Source organism: Haliaeetus albicilla, chromosome 1 (genome assembly GCF_947461875.1).
Source record: "Haliaeetus albicilla chromosome 1, bHalAlb1.1, whole genome shotgun sequence".
NCBI lineage: Eukaryota > Metazoa > Chordata > Aves > Accipitriformes > Accipitridae > Haliaeetus > Haliaeetus albicilla.
This window is the reverse complement of record NC_091483.1, coordinates 44,610,000-44,624,424: the sequence shown is the minus strand read 5'-3', so window position 1 is coordinate 44,624,424 and position 14,425 is coordinate 44,610,000.

Sequence of the window (14,425 nt, the reverse complement as noted above, 5' to 3'; positions counted from 1 at the left end):
TTACCTGCTGAAGAACCACTCTTGGATGTTGTACTTTTCTGGAAAAAAAATGCAAAACCTTGGAGAATTCATTTTCAATCAGCTCTTCTATACCTTGCTTCTCCTTTATATGTATAAGAACTCTAGCCATTTAACTCTATTACTACACTATCCCTAAGATTATCTAGACTGGAAAAAAAGAGGAATTCGGCGGATTTATCACTCCATAGATGGGTGTGGAAATAAGGCAGAGTCTTGCTGTGCTTCTCTTGGGAGATCAGTTGATTCAGAAGGGAAAAAGGGTAGAAGAACAATGTATAGATGCATTTCTAGTCTTTTTGTCCGTACAAATAAATCCATAGAAGGTAATTATTCTTGAGCGGTTAATTTGAAACCTAGCCCAACTAGCCAGGCTCCATGGCTGCATCTACATAGTTCTGAAGGCAGCAGAATCAAAACAAACACTTGTGTTTACTCAACAGGAGCATGTAATTAACTCCTTTCTGAAATCATGTAATGAAAGTCACATCTCACTTGTGAAGAAGAACAATCTAAGATACAAAGATTACTATTATTTACAGACTGATCAAAAAGCTATGAACTGAATCTCTTCATACAGCACCCGTGACAATAACTCTATGACTCTTCAGCATGTTTTACAGAAAAAAGCCAGTTAGCTACAAAAGAGGAAGAACCAAATTATCTTTCCTGTTTCTCTAGGATGACTCCCATGAAATAAGTGGAATTGTAGAAGAGTAAAAGAAGGTAACTTGGGTCCATTGCAATCTCATAAATAACCTTACTGCTATTAGTTAGACTTAGGGCCACATACGTGGTATAAATACTAAACAAACATATTAAGGGTCTACAAGTCTTGGTCCCCATTGCTTACTTTCCTTCCATGGCCTCATGAGTCTTGCATATTAGCTTCATATTAGTGATGGTAGGTACAACTCAATCTTCACAGGACTCATATTGCCCAAAGTATCGCAATATCAATAGTTACAACTTCATTTCAAAGGACAAAAAGACAGACCTATTTTGGGAAGTTGAAAGTAGGAATCCTTCTTTCTCACAGTCACTATCCATTCCCTGACCTCCTCAGTCAGGCTAGGACCTGCATCTTGCAGAACGTTTACAGTCTGAGTAGCCTTCAGTACAAGACAGAACTGAGACATCCTTCATTTTTTCCACCCTATGGGATATTCTTTTTTCTACCCCAGCTCAGCTTGCTCTGTCAAATGTTCCTTCCCAGAAACACAAGTCCCCTGCATGCTTTGCTGGCAAGAGGGAATAACTTCATCAAACTAATATAGAGTTCTTCACACAACTGCTGGAGTGGACTGGCCATGTGCAAAATACTACCTGACATCCTGGGGAAAAAAAAAAAGCAGGAGGAAGCAAGAATGCAGGATGAACAAGAAACAGTAGGGCTACATTGAGCCAGGCTGAACTGCACAGTCAAAGAAATAGATTACTGATGTAACACACAGCAATATTGTGATAACCCAAATACTCTGACGACTCTCTCACAATAAAATTTTATAAAGCTAATCCTACTCGTGACACACCCACACACACATACAGAGGCACTAGGTGTTTTAGTTGCTTGGTGAACTAAAGAATATGTGGAGAGTTAATATTCCGTGTAAAAGAAACCTGTCTGAATAATTGGTTTTCCTATAGCTGTGCAAAACAAAATTTGAACAAAAATTCACCCTGATGGTTGTTTGATTTTAATCAAATTAAAATTCAGTTTCATGTGAAATGAATAGTTTTACTGGAAACAAAAGTAAGTAATAAATTTGTAATTACATTGAGTAAAACTCTAAATTATAACATTATTACTTTTAGATTATACATCTAAAATATTCCTTAACTGAATGTTTCAGTTCAGAAGAAAAAAGGTCTAATACCATTTATATGATGCAAATTCATATATTCACTCACTGTGCCTAAAATTTCATTGTAAGTGAACACAGAATCACAGCGGTAATAGGGACTTCTGCTTTAAGATAGAATCAGGTATGTATGTCTCGACAGACACTTGTTAAACCTGTTTTTGAAGAACTTAAATGATTTCAACTTTGCAGTTCCCCAAGGCTTTATTGCAGGACTTTATCATTCTTACTCTTAGAAGTTTTTTCTAAATATCTAATACAACTCCTCCTTTTTGCAATTTAAGGCTATTATTTCTCATTCTATCTACAACAAACAAGGAAAACATATTCCTTTCCTCTTTGCTAATGGTTTATTTACCACATTCCTTCCCCACACCATATTCCTTTGTTCTTCTATTCTTTAAGACTAAAAATTCCAATTCACTTATTCTTTCCTCACAGATCATGGTTTCCAGACTTCAAATCACTGTTGGTGCTCTCCTCTACGTGCTTTTCAGCCAGTCCTCCGCCTATCTTGGAGAGCAAAACACAGAACTGAACAAAGTATTCTAACTGAAGCCTTACTATCACAGCGCAGAGCAGAGGGATTACTTCAAATGTTTTGGATATAGGGTTCTGTTTATATGTTTTCTTTTTCATAGCAGCATACCTCTGTTGATTTGTGTTCAGCATGTGAGCCATACTAACCCATAGATTCTCTTTTGTGCACAAATAATAGTTAGCCTCTTGTTTTCCTTACTTGAGCAAAATATTTTGCTCACTTCTAGTGTGAAGTGACATGAAAACAATGTAATTTGAATCTTTTCCAAGGAACAAGAGGCCCCTTTTAAAATTCCTTCCCCAGCTTCACAAGACCTTTCAAAATGTTTTGACTTTCTGTGTTGGTCGAGCTATCCCCATCACTTAATAATAATAAAGTATCCCTGTCACAGCCAAGCTACATATTATTCATATGCTGTAATAACAGTGCTTTTAAGGAAGTAAGCATGAAGATTTCAAGTAAATACTCATTTGATGCCATTTCATGCTTTCAGAAAATAACAAACAGATTTTCCATCCTTCCCTTTTCACACATGTACACTCACAGGCACAAATTAATTTATCATGGAGGATGCAGGATTCTGCCACTGTTAGAGAGCTGTTAGAATACTTTCAGCGTATAGCTGGTGCCTAGAGGAGAAGAGTTTCTGTTGTTGAACGGAAAATTTCTGTGATAAAAGTTGGAGGAACATTTTAGGTGTAATTCCCCAAAGTATTTCAGCTGCATGATGACACTGGTTTAGAGAAAAAAAAAAGATCTGCAATTACTGATTAAAGCGCTGACACTTTTAGGTCTTAGTCTTAAAGCAAGGGACTCATGCAAAAAAGTGAGACACACACACAGTCACCAAAATGCAGGGGCAAAGTCCAATGAAATGAATAAATAATTCCTCTCTTATTTTGAAAATAATTGGATTATTCAAGAATTTCAAATAAGTACAAGTTACAGGTTTGTTTTAAATGAACTATCTTGATTTATATTTTATAACCAATAACTTTGGGGGATTATATGAGAAATACTGAGTAAGCAGATAAAGGAAAATGTTAAGGGAAGTAATGACTTCTGTGAAAGAATCGTGCAGTTTCTATGTTCTGTTACTGCCAAATCAATTATGTAATTTCTCAGGAATGACAGCTCAATGTCAAGGTAAAACCAAGCTAATAGACTCATGGAAACAATACCATTGCAACTGACATTATACAAAAACTGAGAGTAACTTTGTGTTGCTCAAAACATATTCACCTTTCCCTGAACATGTCCTTTGACTTTTTGCTGGCTCAACCCCCAAACTTACAGCTTTTCTTCTCTGGTTATTAATGTTACAACTAATAAGGAAATAAATAAAAACAGTTCCGGAAGAATACCTTCCAAACATCAAATGATAGACAAGTTATTTATACATTAGATTTTCCTCTGTTAGCATAAATATTTTGAAACCTTTTAATATCAAATTGATTTACACTGACAATTCTCAATTTAATATTTTTCACCAATTCATAACTTAGGATAACTTCTGCTGGAGGCAGTTCCTGGTAAAAGCTAAGCTATCATTATATAAGGGATTTCTCCTAAGAATATGGAGCTTCTTAAGGTTATTTTATGCATTTCTGAGGCCACAGTTAGCAAACTCACTGAAATTTGCTCTCTTACAAGGCTAGTTGGTTAGCATTCATTTAGCTTGTTAAGAGCTACCTTAGAAGCACCTAACAGAAGAGAGAATTTACTGCCACAATAAAAGACCAGTGACAATCTATAAAAATTATAACATAAAGTTATTGTTTGTGACTAGTAATGATGAGAGAGATTCATATAAAGAAATGAGATGTTAGATTTTCAGAATGCTAGGAAACTTGCCATCATTAGAGAAAGGTAACATTGGCACGATCACACCTTAGAAGGGAAAGAACAGAAAACACCCATTTCCAATAAGAAACCAAGATGTTCTAGCCCGTTTTCATGTGAGTAGCTAGACACAGCCTCCAGGAGAACCCACTGTAGATGAACCTAATCAACTCAAGTGGCATGACCTACTGCAAACTAGCAATAAAAGTATTACAGATTTTTGGGATAGCTTTCATCCCTTTGGGAGTGTTGATGATCAGAATATAAACCAGTCTTGCAGCCTATGTTGCCCAGCATCTACCTCTCCACTCTTTTGTTGATCAAAGTGGTTTCTATCCTCCTGAAGCTTTACCTGCGGAGGGTGGAGAATAAGCCAATCACAGCTTTTTTAAACATCATATTCTCATCTGCATAGCACTGGTTTATTCCAAAGATATTTTGGGCTTGCCTATTGCAGAACCTTTACATTAACTCTAAGCCTTCATACTAGCCACTAGCTAGTAAAGGAAGAAAATATAATAACTTTCTAGCATTCTTTGACCACTGTCCCAACAGTTACATTGATGCTATCACCAAATGGCAGTGTCATTTATGGAAAGACAGCTGGATCTGGTGAGAAGAAAAGCCTTTGTAGAAGGTGGATTCAGGAAATCTGTAGTACTACTATGGACAGCTGTGTTTAACATTATCTTTCACTTCTCTTAAAGAAGACGTAGTTGAATTTTTTGAGGGTTTGTATAATTGCAGTAATCTAAAATGTAGTAAAATATAGGACATTTTAATATCCTTACAGCTGGGTTTACAATACTTCTAAGAGCATACCCAAACCACTTTTCCCTCCTTCCTGTTGCTAATGACAATATGGTCAGAATCAATACTTATTTTTAAAGGACATTTTTCTCTGAACTTGCCAAACTTTTCAGCATGTCAAGAATTATGAAATGGGATTGCCAGTTATTTCAGTGAGCACATGGGGAAAAAAAGACCTAGATAGTCTTCCAAGATCCTGAAATATCAGCAAATCCAAATGCTTCCTTTGATGTAATTTCAAACATCTGAAAAACATTATTAACCCAATGCTAAGGATTCCTCTTAAATCACTAAAGACACAAAGAAGATAATAGACCTGATTCTCACTGTCTTTTATCTCTTATAGTTATTAGCTGTGTAAAATGTGTATGCAAGAAGATGCTAATTTTAAAATTGAGAGGGAGGGCAGTAAAGTATTTTATCTATCAAAAGCAAGCTCTTTGGTGTAAGTTGGAGGCTGATTTGATAGTAGCTGGCTCAGGTTCACTGTGGAATATTTCTTCCATTAAGCACTTTCTAAAGAAAAGACATTAACTATTAATTGGTGAAGGTGAGTTGTCCTTTTGCTTCCCTCTTCCATATCAGTTCCATCTCTGATTGCTAAGTGAGAGGGAATACAAGGTTGTGTGTCCTCTGGGAAATACAGTAATTAGTAATGAATAATTTATTGAGAATTTCAAGATTTCAAGAAAAGTTGTTTATTCTCTTCACCCAAATTTATTTTTCTAATAAGGTTCTTGTTTTGTATTGTGGTTCATGCTTAATGGCTGTCATGGTTTACTAGATATATTGAATTATGTGACAGAATACTATTTCAGTAATGCTATACCTGCAGTGCAGAAAGAGATATGTTCTGTTGAAAAAGAAATGCAGATAGAATACATTATAATGCATGGTAATGCATGGTAGAAAGCATTCCCCTGCCTTTTTTTTCTTTTTTTTTTTTTTTTCCCCAAGAGGTCTGGCATTATTGTATTTACTCATACCTCATCCAAGAGGTTGCTGTTATTTTGACTTTGCACTTTTACATGCTTGCAATGGTGTAAATGACTAAAAAAATACAAGGTAATGGAGAAGAAAGGGCTGGTTGTGACCAGGGACAAGTCTGGCAAAAATTCTTTAGCCAAATAACCATGAGGGTGCTGCTCTGAGGAAACCTCTCTGAGGACGGGAAACAAAATAACTACTTGGAAATTAATTGCAACTTCACAGCGATGTAACCATTTATTTAAATTTTTTTTATCTATATATATTTTTTTTTTTTTTTAAGCCATAAATAAAAGGAGACAGTGAAAAGAGAAAAAGGCATAACTGGCTGAATTTTCCATATAAGGGTAAAGCCTCAATAAAATGCATTACACTGAACATGGAAATTCCCTGGGTGGTTCTGGGCTTCTGTCACGCGCCAGAGCCATTATAAAATCATAGGCGTACATATTCCTGATAGCAAAAACTCTTTCTAAGAAGTAGATGAGGCTGATTAAGTTACATTTAACAGTTATGGTTCAGTCAATCCTTTGACTACTTTAGAAGCACAAGGCACAATGCCAGATCAGCATTACCAGTACGTGTGGTCTATCACAACAACTTCTGCAACTCTCCATTAGTGTGTGGCTTAAAATTCTGTTTCACAACTTCTGAACACAGCTGTTTGGAAATACAGAAAACAGTTTCCATAAACTTCTCAGTGATCTTGTGTACTGGAGAAGAAGGGAGGAACTGATTTTCACTCAATAGTATAACACAGAAGGTCTTAAAATTCTGCTGTAAAATGGAAGCTGGTCAGCTGGAAATGCCCAAGAAGAAGGACTTAAAGATGACTATAGAATAATAGTAAACTGTCATGTGTTGCAGGTGAGAAAAAGGCAAAAGGAATCCTAGGAAACATCAGCAAATATACTTTTATTAGGAATAGATCCCATTCAACAGTCCTGGAACTGTTCTGAATGTATATGTCCAAAAACCTAAAACAGATCCAAAGGACTACTTGGATTACAGGAAAAATATGAAATTTGTCTTTCACATGAGAAGGCTCAAAGAGCTTAATTTTTCTGATCTGGTGATAGAAACAGCAAGGATATATAAATGATCTCTGGAAACTGAGCATATCCTTATAATCCTGATGAGGGATAAACACCAAGAACAAAAAAGAACTCTTTAAGCTAAGAAAGTAAGTCAGAAAAAAAGAGAATAAAATTAGTCATTAGTATTTTAGGCTTTCTTCTTACAGATGAAAGAGTTCTAACCTATAGAGCATTCAAGATTTGGAATACACTTCCAGTGAAAGCAATGGGGGCTAAAAGCCTTCAAAAAGAGAACTCCTTTTATGGAACATAATGTGATTGCCTACAGCAGAATGGGATTTCTCTCAATGACTAAGTAATTTGCTTCTAGTCCATTTTTTCCATTACTGTATGAATATGCACATGTACACATACATACACACAAATATGTATATGCAGACAAAATTTCCAGTACATAGAAACTACATGTTATTGCATAATGTATTTTACTCATGACAGTGTGTAGTATTTGATCTGACTATATACATGTGAACAGTAAATAGAGATATGTGAAATGTTGGCTAGGAATTAAATGTCATAACCCCTTGTCACTGCAAAGCAAAATATGTACTTTGGGTGTATAGCCGTGAGTCAGTATTTTTATTGACATTAAGTTGTTATACAATATTTTTATTTTAGATAAACACAACAGCAAAGTAAGAACAAATATATTTTTCCAGGAACTAGTTAGGATCTAGTGTACCTTAGTATACCCTGAAAAACAGTGTATAATTTAGGAGTGACTCACTAGGGCACCAGCTTTGGAGAATATGTTCAATTCCTGCTCTGTCATGGACTTACAATTAGTCAGAAGAAAGCCAAGTGGGGCCTATTTTTACTATTGTTAGTTCAGTCACAGTGTTGATAGAATTACTGAAATCAGTGCTAACTCACTTACTACACTGTGTGCAGCATAGTCCTCAAGACAGTGTGATAAAAATTAAGTCAGTCCAGCAACCCACTGACAGTGAAAGAGGTGATCTCATTCCTTCCACTCTCCCCCCTGATGCCCAGATATACAGCCCTGCCCTCTCCCTCACACCAGCTCTGTGGCCACCCTTCAGGAATCTAAATCAGCTCACTAAGCTCACTATTTCTGTTTTACCAGTAAAACCAGGGAAGGAACAGTCAATTCTAGCTGCTCAAAGTCAGAACCATGGGAGACAAGGCTACATCTATTAGTGTAAAATGTTCTCCCACTGGTTCAGTCATCTGAAACTGCATTCACAATCTTCAGAAGGGATGAAAAATATTATTTCTCAAGAGAAATAGCACCATTTTCTCAAATCTCTTTTAGGCCATCATTCTGCCAAAATGCTGAGGAGCAGGAAGGAGAGGTAGTTTGTCCAGGGTAATACCCAAAAACGCACTCATTAGCATTTAGTATATTTTTACTAAACTATCAATCTTTAGATCTAAATTTCTGCTGGATAGGTAAAAAAGTGCATGTATTTGTGAGTGTATTGTATGTATATAAAGAAGATCTGAATTACCCATTTCATATTTCAAAACCCATGATTAAGATTTATAGCTAAAAATACCTGTGGTGTTGGTGAAGTCCTATTCTGGATAAGGAGGGGAAGGAGAAAGAGTATACACAAACTGCTTTGTTTAATTGCTGGGATTAGATTTGTCTTGTACCAACAGGAAATTCTCATGAGAGAAGTTGATATGTTGAGTAGGGCTTATAAATCTCAGGCTGGTAGGAATCTTAATATTAGTGACAATTAGCCAATCAACATGACAAATAACCAACAGTAATACACTGTTTAGTTACACTGAAATAGTCATTTATCTAGTTATGTCTATCTATGTACAGGAATACAGCAAAATACTTATTCCACAGTCATCCTTGACCAACATGAGCTGTTACAAATCTCTAAATGAAGCTAGATGCTCAGCATTTTCCTACATAAAAGACGGTCTCAGCTTTGAGATAATTATTAGTGATGTGTTCATTCAGTTTATTCAAACTTTTAAGTAGCAGACAGAAAAGAAAACAGAAAGTATCTCTGCTTATTGACTTAGCATTTTTAATTGGATGGCTAAGTGAGATTCCCACACCACTAACAAAATGTCAAAACAGAAATAACGTAATGGCGGCTGAACCCTTTTAATTCCCATTAGTGACAAGAGTCACCTACCTTATTGTGACTGGCATCATGCCTATAATCCTAATTTATTTCCATTTATTATTTAATTTTATGGTACATCCCTTTAGCAGAAACAACAATTTTTATTGTCTGTATTATGTAACAGAGTATATTAAAAATAGACATGGTTATTCTGGGATAATCACATAAATAGCAGGCATCTCTTACAGGCCCTGTTATAGACAATGCCTGTGCATTAACTGTTCTTTCAGACTTAATGTTAGGAGCAAAGAAAACAGAAGACAATAAAACTGGCTAGAGCTACTGGCTCAGAACTACAAACTGATTTGAAAATTTTGTTTAATGGACTCTATAAACAGGTCTGAACCAATGCATATCATATTCATCCCAAGAATTGCTTCTCTTAATGCAAAGTAGCGCCCAAGCTAACTACCAAAAGAAGCAACAGTATTTGCTCCATAGCACTGCAGGGTTTCTCAGAAATTTCTAAAGGAACAAGAATTTATGGTATTGCTTGAACCAGCTGACAAAGTCCCTACTTGAGGGACTCAGGCTAGCGATTTGTTAGCTCAGTTTCTCAAGTCCCTAAGCAGCTTTTCTCAAAATGAGCTGGGTTAGTTTAGACAACTGGACTTTAACTGGTTAGTTTTGACTGACATGATCCTAGGAATGAATATATGAACAGTTCAACTAGTAGTCTTTGGCAGGGCTTCATAATACACATCCACGATTAGGGTATTCTCTTCTTTCCGCAGAGCTGCTACTGAAAGAAATAGAGTTCTAAATGGCCAATGTTTAATAGCATGTATTAATTAAGGTCTTCCCTCCAGGACAATTCTAGCCAGCCTACTGCTTTTGTTATGAAGAGCCACTGCCTCGAGCCCCACATGAGAGGCAGGGGTAAAACTGGTGACTTGTTATATCCAGCACACCCAGGCAGTTAAACCTGAGCTGTTCAATCACTGCTACTGCAAAATAGAATCTGGACATCATCACTAAAGAAGCTGAGGTTTTTCTACATTATATTCTGCATTTTTTAATTGTAAGTGGCTGGTTTACAGATACAGTGTCTTTCCTACAATACTCATCACCACATTAAGTAACATCTCCATTTGTATTTTTACAGTACCTCTGTGAAAAAAAAAAAGAACTTTTTTTCTATTTATGAACACAGAAATTATGAATAAGTACCAAGAGAAATTATTTTAAAATTTCAAAATGGAAAAAACCTTAAAGGAGATCAACAGAGGACCTTACGCTGAGTTCATAGCAGCATCAGGGTCGATCCCTAAGTGATGCAATGGTAACACAAGAAACACTGGATTCAGTTAATGTTTTACTTTACTGCCTTCATCCATCTTTTTTATGCTCAGTGGTATTAACAAGAGCAGCATACTCTCAGCCAATTCCAACAGAAAAGCCCAGTAAGACGTAGGCAGTTGGAACAACCTTCCCTTCTCTTCCTAATGACTCAACAGCTGCTTACTATGCATTTTAATAACTCTGTTTTTCAATGCAAGAAGGTAAGTTTGTGTTGATTTATTTGCATTTTTTCCCACCTAAATGACAGAACAAATCCAACCACAACAGACTATTCATATACAGTTCTGCGTGACTTTATTCAAAAGCAATTTCACTGGTTTTCTTCTCTAGTTGTCCTTTTTGGTAATGTTGTTGTTTGTACTTATAAGAGTTCCTTGCCAAAGAATGAAATGCTTTCTTTTTCTGGAATGCTAAAATGACTAGTTATCATCAGACCCATGGGTCTAGATATTAAGCTATGGTTTTTGTGCTCTGCAAACAGATTGCAATCAAATTTTTATGAGTACCATGCAATTCCATTTCCCCTAAACGCTTTAGTTTCCAATTCCATAGTTATTTTTGTTTAGAGTTTTCCCATTGTAAAGGGAATTACATGAAAAGCACAAGTGCTGGAGGTGTACTGAGGAAATATTGTCATGCTTTGTTATGAGTCAGAATGGATGGAGTCAAAACACATGACTTGTTCTTAAGAAACACTGGCTGGAAATAATGGAAATCCCAGATATACCTCTTTATAGAGTTTATAACATCTGGGCTGAAATTCTTCTGTCATCCGATTGCAAGTGATAAATGTCCTCTTTCCCTTCCTTCACTGGATCTACTCCAAACTACAAATTTATTATTTTTTTAATCTTAGAAAATATATGGAAAAATCTGGAAGCAAATTTCTGTGTAAAATTTATGATGTCTACAGTCGGAATAGCTTCTTTTGGTTCCTCTTTCACACAAAGTCAGTGGTAAACCTTTGTGTCTTCATGTGACTTCAAAAAGCTTTATCCCACGCTACAGTAAACACAAAGTCCAAAAACCGAGTTATAGATACCAGCTTCCCTATCAGTGTAATCAAAGCTAGCACAATTGCTCTTCTTTCTTTTCTGGTATCTTTAGTTGTATTCTGCGCTTGCTGCAGGTTTCTCAAACTACAACACTCAAATGTTAATTTGTCTCATGAATATCATCCTTTTTTTACATCTGCATGACAGGGGATGTTTTGGAGTGTTTTACAACAAAAAAAAGAACCATAAAATTCACTTTTCTCAAAAGGGCTGAATGCAAGTACTTGTGCAAGTTTAGAAAGCCATTTTTTGGTATGGCACAGAGCCTTAAACCTTGCTTTCTTACAATCATGGCAATTGCTTTTCAGAGTATAGAGGGTCAGAAAGGGGATTGCTGTGAGAGGGGAGAAAAATTGGAGGCTAAACTTATGGCTAAAATGCCCTGTGGAAGTGGAGGATTTTGAAACTTGAAATGAATTATTCTCTTTGGATAATTCAGAATATTTTCCTTGAAAAAGCAGAAAGATTTCACATATTTGTCGTTTCCCTTTTTTTTGTTTGGTTTGGTTTTGTTTGGTTTTAAATTTTACCCTGGAAACATCTGAATAAGCTGTCTTCCCTATTCACTGCAAAAGTGGTATTTGCTAGATTCCTTGAAGAGTGTCTTTTAAGAGAGAAGATAGTCCAGGAAGTTAGTATACAGGAATTTGACTTCAAGTCTTCAGAGGGGTGGCGGACAGTGGTGGTGTGCTTGAGAGAAATAAAATATAACTCTAGTACAGAGACAGATCGCTTCTCCTGAACCTTTTTCTTCTGTGTTATCGTTACCTCACCAGCTCATCTGCTCACTTGAATGATTTGTCAGCTTCCTATCAGAGAGCTGGTGGACTACTGCCTCTTGCTTGATCCTGTTACCTCAAAACCACATAAGAGGCAGTTTTTGGTGTCACTGAAGAGCCTTCCTACCTGGGATAAATAGCTCATTTCACATGGTCTAGGAGAAGAGGATGGAGAACTCTTTTGCCCTGAAAATTCATGCGATGGAGGAAGAAAATGTTATACAAAAGATTCTGCAAAACAGACTTGTTTCTTGTGGTCTTCTGCTCAGTTAAAAGAAACATCTCTCAAGCCTAAAGTGATCTCTTAAATTTAGAATTCTCTTTGCCCTCACTTGTGTACATATTCTTGTGGACAGTATGAAAACCAGAAGTATAATAAGTTAATTGTTATATGTTAAATTTATACTCAGTAAACTTGCCAAGAGTGTTTCCAGTTGACTTAGAAATATGTGAAGCTATTGCCTTGGAAAATGGAATATTAAAATGCTTGCCGATAATTTTGTTTCCCCTGAAAAAAAACGAATTAAGGAAAGAAGCCTTCCCTGAACTGTAGTATGATGATAGTGACTGTGTGTTTCAAATCACATTTAGTTCTTGTTAAAACATACATGAAATTGATGAATTACTGATATGCATGACTAATTGTGTCTGCTGAGTTCCAAAAATGAAAGATATGTTTCTTGGTTCAAAACATCATTAGCTCCAAGATTTGCTATGCTATGCTCTTGCCATTTTGTGCCCATCATTACTATTATAGATAACTATTTGATGCTATTAGACAAAGAAAGTAAGCAGTCCAGTTGAAAATATTTAAGAATATGAAACCATAATAGGATTTTCATTTGTTTTACAGGACTCACATATATTAGATTCTGTTCATACTAAAGGCATCTTTGCCTGGGGACTGCATAAAGCAAGATTACTTCAGGTTTTACAATCCCAGTGATAACTATAACAAACCATCTCATTATTGCTGCCCTTCAAATTCTGCTTTTTATATATTCAGCAGTTTCACATGGACATGACATATGTCACAATTGACTAGAAGTTAATTCCCCTACCAAAATACTTAAGAAATTTTCATGGAAAGAAGACTTCATACCACAGATGGGTATTTTCCTTCTAAAGAAAACAATAAACCTTTTTCTAAGTAAGTTAGACTCAGAGGCTGAACTTAGTCTTTGACAATACCTTGTTGCACTTCGCCTTCCCAGCTAGAGCTAGCCATATTGAGATTTAATTATTTTTTTAAATAATAATAATAATAAATATATTTCTAACAACAATTAGCAACTACTCTATTATTAATACTTTCCATAATCACATTGTTTTACATCAGGAGTCTATCTTCTTTGTAAATTTCATCTGTATAACAATATGGATGGTAGGAAGAGTCTATCTGCAAGGTTGAACTTGCACTTTAACAGACTGTGACAAAAACTCAGAGAAATGATGTGAAATCAGGTCTACTCCTCTCCTACTTGACAGGTTTGTAAAAATTACTCTGGAACGGAGCGAAATTATATTTGGTCTTGCTTTAGACAATAATAAATAACAAATACGAATCTAGAACTTTCTAAAGGCTTAGAAGCAGGATTTAAAGAAAACTGAGCCATGCTACCTTAGACCAAAGGTTCATGTAGTCCAGTATTCTGTCTGTGACAAGAACCAATAGTACATGCTTAGAAAAAGTGTAAGAACAGGAAAAGCACACAACGTACTTTCTGTGAGTATTCCTGATTACTAATTTTGTGCAGACATCTCCAAGCTGTAGGTGATTTCTGCATATTTAGAAATCCCTAATGGAGTTTTATCCTATGAACTTGTTCAAGCTTCCCTTGGAGCAGATAAAAATTTTGTTATCTACAGCAACTGTAGGACCGAGTTTCATGATCTAACTATGCATTGCATGAAAAATGCTTTTGATTAGGATTCAGAAGTTATGACTTATTATGACACCAGGAATTTCTTAGGTATGGATTGTTTTCATGGTACAATATAGGCTTTTGTTTTATTTT